We start from the raw sequence: 8,257 nt of genomic DNA on the forward strand, positions 1-8,257 counted from the left end.
GCTGCTGCTGCAGAGGAGCTGGTCTCCACCGCTCCTCGTGGGGTGGTCTGGAGTATCCCCAGGGCAGTGTGGAGCACACGGCACCTCTGGGAGCATGTTTGTCCTCCACTCATCCCCAGCACTACAAGGGCATCTCATGTGGCCCCTTCTTCCCTCCCCCAGCCCATTGACAGCCTCTCTGGAGCCATGACCCACCACCGTTGTGCCAGGGAGCGTGGGCGATCTTAGTTCAAGAGCCCTTGAGAGCCACACGCGCTCCCTTTGGAGACTCTTCACCTCCACTGCTAATGTCCTACCCCTCAAGAGACCAGCTCCAGACAAGATATTTTTTAATGCCTAATATCATCAGCTCCTGGCACAGTTTCCTTCACCGTTTCTGTCCAACCCTGTGCAGCTCAGTGCTGGCCAGGTTCCTCCCTGTGTGGCCTCCTCCAGCACTCTTGTTGCTGTGCAAGATCCCCATGGGCAACTGTGCCTTGTGCAAGGGGGAGAGGTCAGTACGGGTGAGTAGATGTCCTGATGGACAACTAGAGAAGGGAGAGGAGGTGAGAGCAGTGAAACATCCAGCTGCTTGGTGTGGGGCTTCTCACCCATGGTTTTTGGGAAGGATTTCTTCACACCAGATGCTTCATTGACTCTCGTCCCCAATGTTGGTGGCCTGGGTCTCCAGGACAATCACTGAAAAAGTATGCCTGAACTGTCCTGTCGATGCCATGTACCCCTCTGATTCTGAGCAAGCCCTGCTCTTTCGTCATGATATGTAACCAGTGGTTAGGGGATGTGCGCAGGAGCCGGTGGTGTTGGGCCCATGGGGGCAGCCCTGGCCTCGGTTGCTGGGTGAGGAACGGGTGAGTACATCTGAACGGGTCCCACCACCTGAGTGGGGCAGCAGTTCTGCATCCTGACACCGGGACCATCACATGAAGGTCTCATGGGGAGACCATCCAGCACCAGGGGGGGCTCAGGGATGAGTTTTGCCCAGATGGTTGGGTTAGCTCTGGCCTGTGATGGAGAGGGGATGGGAGAAGAGCAAGGAGAAACCAAAGGCAAAGGCGCCGGGTAGGATGGTAACGCTGGTCTTTGCTTTCTCATGTGGTTTCCCTTCAAGCTTGTCTGAGGATGCCCAGGAGGCTGCAGCATGCTGCACCTCAGCACTTCCACCCCACACGGTCCCACTTCCCAAAGGGCTCTGGTCTGGAGTGGAGCGGGGAGCTCAGCATTCAACGGCCCCTACACCCTCTCCTGCCAGCTCTCTGCCTCGACTGCTTTCTTATTTCAGCCGGTGCAGGAGGGATACGGGCTGTTTCCTGCAATGACTGTGCCCGGGCCTGGGGAGATGTGCTTCTGTGGGCAAGAAGTGGTGTGTGTATGGGCGAGTTTGCTTCTAATAATGTGTACCCTCGGCAGAGTGTGGTCTGGTGGTCGGAGCGCAGGACTGGACCATGAGAGACCTAGGTGCTAGTGCCACAGCCACCGGTCACCAGCTGGTCACATTATCTCTCGCCATCTCAGGTTCGCCAGACATTGGAGATACAAGTGACTCAGCTGCCAAGCTCCCTGGGACCTTGTGAGGACCAGAGAGTTGGCCGTGTGAGGGCAGGCTCTCTGGTGGTGTGAGAACTCCATCAGAAGGGCTCGTGATGGCTAGAATCCAACCAAGCTGCAGGCTCACCCCATCTAAAATCCCAGCCCTCTCCCACCAGGCATAGGCGGCCAGGGGCACGATGAGAAAGGGTGATGGGCTGGTGTTCACCACCAAAACTGTCCTTCTGCAGGGTCAAGATGGGTCAGTGTGAGGAGGTATGAGCTGACTCACGGAGGAGAAGGCAGTAGCTGATGCTCACAGCTTTCACCTCTCTGGGTCTGACAGAGACAGAAGGAGAAGAGCCATGCACCCCCGGGGGTCTTGCCCCACGGATGGCCCCGGCATCCCCCGGTTAAGCTCTCCATCCTCCCCTCCACTCTCTCAGTGTCCTATTAACCCACCTGTGCTTCCTTTGCAGCGGCAGGATCTCGTATAAGGATATGTACAAATTAGTTCGGGTGATCTCGCCTCCTCTGGGCCTAGGAGAGAACTGCCCCTACAGGGTGGCGTGCAAGGTTTGCCTCCCAGTCCTCCGCCACAACCTGGCCACGGGACGCACCATCCACCCCTCCTTCCCACCCCGCTCCACCACCACCGCGCCTCCTGAGGGAACCCTGACGTTGCTTTCCTTTTGAGTTTAAAGAGGTCCACGGCCTCCCAGAGCCAGCAGCTGTCCCCCTCAAGGGGAAGCATGAGTAGGGCCAGGGGGGGCTCAGAGCCTCCTGGGGTGGGTTTTGACAAATTGCGTCCTCCAGCCAACCCCCTGCCCCAGCCACCATCAGTGCAGAGAGCCCCATAAAGGTTCCTGGGCCAAGTGTCACCGTCCCTGTGTCTCAGAGTGACCTCACATGGGAGCAGGAGGTTTTTTGAGTACTTAGATGTGGTTTGTTCCTGGAGAAGAAAGTGGGGAGCAAAGGTAGGAGGATGCTGGGGACTTTGCTGTTGTTTTGGAGAGTGAGGACTGGAGGGAGGATGAGGAGGCCAGGGTGACCCTTCTCCCTGGCGGACACCAACAGACTCTTCCTCAAGTAAGGCACTTGGAGGACATACAACAACATCCCTGGGGAGCAGGACTCTTGCTAGTCTTTCCCTTAGCTTGCCAGATCTTCTTGGGAGGTGGTGGCAACTGTGCACATCTATGGAGCTCAAAAGCTCCTCTTCTTCAGCTTGAGCCAAGCTCCCAGCTGCTGGCCATGAGTCCACAGCAACGATTTGGCCTCCTTGTGCCTCTCTGGCTTGCACTTTTTAAAAATTTTATTTTATTTTCTGTTGACAATTGATCAAAATCCTGTGCCTGCCGCCTTCTCCAAAGTGCCATGATGCCTATGTCTGTGTCCATGGCATGAAAGGATGAACCACAGAGATTGTTCTTCCATCTGCATCCCTCACAGGATCTGAGGAGGTGTATGAGGGAAGCTCAGACACCCCCAGTCCTTGCAAAGGAAGAGGGTTCCTTGGTGCAGCATGGTGTAGTCACCATGTCCTTCTCACCACATCAGAAATGTTTCTTCCAGCCAGCATCCCTGGAACGGGCCTGTCACCCTCCACAGCTGCTTATGGGGATGATGCACACATTTGAAATCTTGAAGTAAACCACCAGAAGTAAGGCAGAGCAAGCAAGACGAGGTCTTGGATGCTTGGCCATTGTATTTATGAAAAGATATTTAGGGATAGGAGATTTCTTGCAAGAATCTCAGATGGCTCATTTGTTCAAGGAGGGGCTCATTGCAATCTTTTGACTCTTCTCTGTTGGCAAAGGATGGCGGCTTTGCTGAGGACACTTGCTCAAGTCCCTGCAGTCCTCCTTTAGGAGGAATTTCTAATCTTTCTTGATTGACATCAGAGCTTCACTGGGAAACACTGCTCTTCTAAGCTGGATCACCTGGTGCTCAGAAGGGTGCCTGTAATGTCTCCTGGGAAGAGGGAGCTCTGCAGCATTCTGGGCTTTCTGCTGACTCTGTGGGATGGACAGAGCAGTGAAGGTGGATAGACTCAGGGGGAGGGAGAGGGAGTGAGACCAGTTTCTGCTGTTGTGTGAGGGAGACCATACCCATCTCTTCCTTGTCCTACCTCCGTCTCCTCCTCCCTATGCCTGGGCTATTTCAAGGACATAAGAGATTTTCAGGGATTCCTGCTGTCCTGGCACAATTCCCAAAAGGCAACTGATGAAGAAAGAAAGCCCACGTGGTTGTTTCATGTTGCCACCGTGGTCCAGATCCCAAATTCCAACCCAACTTGCTAATCTTTCAGCTTGGTGAGCCTAACCTGCACATCACTCTGTGCAAGTTCACCTTTCTGGAGCCCACACCCCTCTCCTGCCAGGCAATGCGACAACGATGACTTGCAGAAACAAGCATTCCAACGTGTTTATGGAGTGGTGGACAGCCTTCTCTAGAAGAGATGGTGCTTGGGCAAGTTGAGGATGCTGCATAGGGGTGCAGCTTGGTATGGAAGCATACTTGCTAAGCCATCCACAGGTGGGATAACAAGGGGGCATTGATGCAGGAAGACTTCTTGTGTAAGTCTAGCAAGTTCTGTCCTTATGCTGGGGAGAGCAGGTCTTGTAATCACATCTTGCTGGGGCTGCATCCTTACAGCCAGCTCTACTCCTTGGGGCTTTCTCTGCCTTTCTTCAACCCATCTGCTTCTAGCAATCATGCAAAAATGAGCCAAGGAAGTGGGCATTATCTTTGCCCCCTAGAAGTAGCCCTAGAGATGGTCATGGGTCAGGCGCATGCTCCACTGACATTCATTTTATGTCCCTGTGGTCACCTCTTATTCCTAAATCTATTCTCACGTCGCTTGCTGTTATGGTGCTCTGTTTCTAAGAGCCTGGTAAGGCACAGCACTTATTTCCCAACCACATGAGGACAGATGTCCCCCAGATTTCCTCCTCCATCTCTCGCAGGGTTCTCTCAGAGCACCAGGAGCGAGCCATTACTGCCTGGCAGTTTTACAGGCCACCCTGTGCCATAGCCACAGGGCACATCTCTCTCCAGACACAGGACAGATGGCCAACTCTCCCATCAAGGATGTGCCTGTGCTGGGTCCAGCTCTTGGGAACCATCCTGTTCAGATGGATGTCATTGAGTGTGCTTTCCTGTGCTTCTGTCCATGGGGATATGGTTTCTGGAAACTGCTGTGCTGCTCAAAATGCTTTAAGATCTCTGCTCTGAGGAACAGCAAAGTGCACAGCCTGTCTGTGAGAATAGCACAGTTCTCACATAGTCCTTCTTGCTTACTGATGTGAACTCTTCCTTTCAAAGGAATCCATTCCTCCTTCACTGTGCAGAGAATCTCAGTACAAAAGACAGGCTCTGAAGGGTGCTGGGTGTGCTAAAATTCCCCCCGCCAGGAAGGATGGGTGGAAGATCACTGTCTTGCTTCTTTTTTATACAAAGTTGTTGAGCATGTAAATTTTGAAGTCATCTTCTCCCCTTCAGACATCTCGAGTCAGTGCTCTGCCAAGATGCTGCTTACGGACTCCTGGACCTGGATATTTCCTCTTGATCATCCCACTGAATAGTCTCCAGAGCTGTTATCAATCCTCTTTCCAACCCATTCAGGTCTCAAAGGGGATGGCTTGCCCAGCCTGTTCTGTGCCTTGCACTCCAAACAGCTCCCATTGCGGGTCGTCACCATCTCTAGTTCACATCTGAAATGTCAGGACCTATCTCTGGGAGGACCTCTTTGGCCAGGGGTCTGCTTCCCAACCAGTGGTATACCCTTAGAAGAGGAGTTATCTTCTTCTCCCCGTTCCATGCTGCTCTGAGCACATGGGTTGGGAAAAGGCCAGGATACCAAAGGGAGTCCTTAATTTTTCAGCAGTGACCTCTCTTCCAGGCCACCCTGCCTGAGATAGGTTCCTCTCCAGCAGCATCCTCCCAGCCCAGCTGTAAGGGTCAATGCTTTTGCTGATGTGAGGTTGCCCTTGCCCATTAATCGCCCTGAACGTTGCAGAGCAGGACAGAAGCCTGGCACGAGGGGAAGAAGAGGTAGCTGAGCCCAGGATCCCTGGGAAATGTACTTGAGCAGCCTCCTGGATGTGCAGAGAGAGGGAGACACAGCCCAAATATCTCAGCCTGGCAGAGGGCTCAAGGTGTCATCAAGTGGCCTGTTTTTTGGTAGCATCCCTCACTGCAGCAATCCCAGGCAGGTCCTCATGGAGCCGAGGAGCGCGAGGTGGGGGGTCCGTCCTAGCTTGCCTCCCTTGGGAAACCCAAACGAACCCCAATGTTGGAAGGCCCAAACAGCTGCCTCTGCTGAGACTCTTTAAACTCCAACCTGGTGGAACTTGCAGCCGCATGTGGGAGAGAGCCAGGGCGGGAGCATGGCATGTACAACTTTTCCTCCCGGTTTTGTTTTTTCAGCCGATTTCAGCATGCCGTTTTTTTGCACTGGTGCATGGTGGGGAAGTGGTCCATCCGCAGAGCCAGACGGAAGCAACTGGGCATCTTCCTTTGACAAGTGACCCTGGCCCACTGCCTTCTATGCAAGATGCTGCCTCCCAATTGCATAGACCTTAATGAGCTGGGGATACACAGCCTTCTGGCTATGGGTTAGGTGGCCGTGCAAAGCAAATACCCAGGTCCCCCCCCCGCCCCAGGAGGGAAGACGCTACGGAGGCCACAACAGCACTGTGGTGCAAAGCACCCCTTAACTCCAATAACCCATGGCTTGAGTGCCGTGTATCTGATTTATACCACTCGCACACAGCCCTGGAACCTGTGGGACAAGTTGGGGGCTGCTGGAGGGCTTTAGGAAAGGGGTTGAGACCGGAGGAGGACTTCCCAGACTGCTAGCGAGGCAGGCGCTTGAGGCCAGCAGCAGAGAGGAGGAGGGGTGAGTTGCTTTCTGCCAGCATTCCTGGGTCTGTGTGAGCAGTGCTATAAATCCACATCAGGACAGTCTCTCATGTATGATTTGCCTTGATTAACGGGTTTCCTGTTCTTTTCCTGTTTGTCCGTTTGTTTTTTCTCTCCTGTTTTCCTGTACTATTTTTGTTTGTACGTTTTTTTCCGCTCTCTGGGAATGCCTCCTCTCTCTCTCTGCATCTCCCTCCCTCCCCTTCCCCCTTCATGAGCAGTGGCCGAATCCATTACACTGAGATGTATGAAATGCTGACTCTTATGTCACCACCGCTAGGCCTCGGCAAGAGATGTCCTTCCAAGGTGGCCTATAAGGTAGATCAACCCTTCCTTCTACGGGGGCTAGAGCTGAGCAGGAGCTGGGGCTCAAGGGAGCTGTGGGAGGTTGGGGCTGGGGGAAGCTGGGGAGGCGTTGGGGCATCCAACGCGTGTTTAGCTCACTCCTGGGGAGCATGGTTTGCTCAGAAGAGCCCTGGCCACGCTGGCTGGTCTTCACTGCCCACACAAGTGATGCTGCTGCGGTCACTCGCAAGCTCAAGAAGCTCTGGGGTGGAAGACCCCAGTGAAAGAAAAGGGAGAGGATCAGCAATAGTGTGGAAGCGGGAGGGTTAGGGAAGATGAGGTGAGGAGCAACCCTGTAGCACAGTTAGGAGAGTGAGATGTCCTTAGGAGCTCAGTGACCCAAGCTCATCCTGTGGGCCCGGAACCATCCTTGTCCCGGCCAGTGCAAAAACAGGGGCTAAAGCCCATGGAGATGCAAAACAGGTGGGCAGCAAGGACATATCCTGTAGGAGCAGCTCTGAAGTGCAGAAGACAGGCACATCAGCATGAGCTATTCCATAGGTGGCTTGTGCAAGGCAAAGCCAGATGCCTTCAAAAGGTGTCTCTGAGTTTTACCCCCTTCTTCCTCCTGGGGTGGTGGCCAGCAGTTGGCACAGGCACAGCATGCTCCTGGCTGCATAGGCATGGAGCAGGAGCACGGGAAGACCTGAAGAACGTGGGGTGGGAGCTACATGGCTTTGCTGAGGGCAGCAGCTGATAGGACAAGAGCTGGAGCTACAAAGTGTGGAGCAAACTGAAGCTTTTCTTGGCCACGGCGTTCAGGGCTGGCAAAGGAGGGATTTCTGCACGCTTGCAAACGTGCTGCCACCTTCTCCAGCTCTCACGTGGTAGTTCACGCATACCATACATCCACCGTCACACTTTTCCAGGAAAAAATAGGAGGCTTGAAGGCAGGGAAAGGACATGAGAAGCCGGGTGAAAAGAAACGGGCAGGGAAGGGATGACCCAAGGTATTCACAAAGCAAAATATACTCTCTGGAAAGTGGATCTGGTCACTTCGGTTTGCACCCCGCCTGCCCAGGGTGGGGAAGGAGCATGGCGTGTCTAACCTGCCTTGGTTGCCCTTTTCTCTTTCCTTCTGCACTTCTTCTACCCCTCCTTCCCTTCCTCACCCTTGGATAATTTGGACCCTGTGCATGTGCTGGCAAACTTCATCTATCAAAGACGCAAAAAGGGAGCGCCAGGATGTAGCATGCTAGAGGAATCCAGCCGATCTGAAGTCCCTGAAGGTTAGGGACCCTCCTCTCCCCTGCCCCAGGTGGGAAGGGTTGAGAGCTGGAAAGCCAAATCCCCCAGGAAGGGAAACCTGAGCCCCCTCTCCCCTTGCTGAGCATTCCCCCTGATGCATCAGGTGTGTCTTCCCAAAAGTGCCGGGAGGTGCCGTGGGGAGGGGGGCTCAGGGGCCATTCCTGGGGTGCAGGAGGAGCCCTGGAAGGCAGTGAGCCGGTGTCCTGGGGTGGAA

At 54.1% G+C, this 8,257-nt stretch overlaps 1 protein-coding gene across 1 annotated transcript in view; it reads left to right on the forward strand.

Annotated features, from left to right (window-relative positions):
• Window positions 1-8,257, forward strand: part of CACNA1E (calcium channel, voltage-dependent, R type, alpha 1E subunit) — a 189,671-nt gene that overhangs the window by 172,195 nt on the left and 9,219 nt on the right. The gene's annotated exons all lie outside the window — the stretch shown is intronic.

The sequence above is a fragment of the Calidris pugnax genome, unplaced genomic scaffold (assembly GCF_001431845.1).
Source record: "Calidris pugnax isolate Ruff unplaced genomic scaffold, ASM143184v1 scaffold63, whole genome shotgun sequence".
Lineage (NCBI taxonomy): Eukaryota > Metazoa > Chordata > Aves > Charadriiformes > Scolopacidae > Calidris > Calidris pugnax.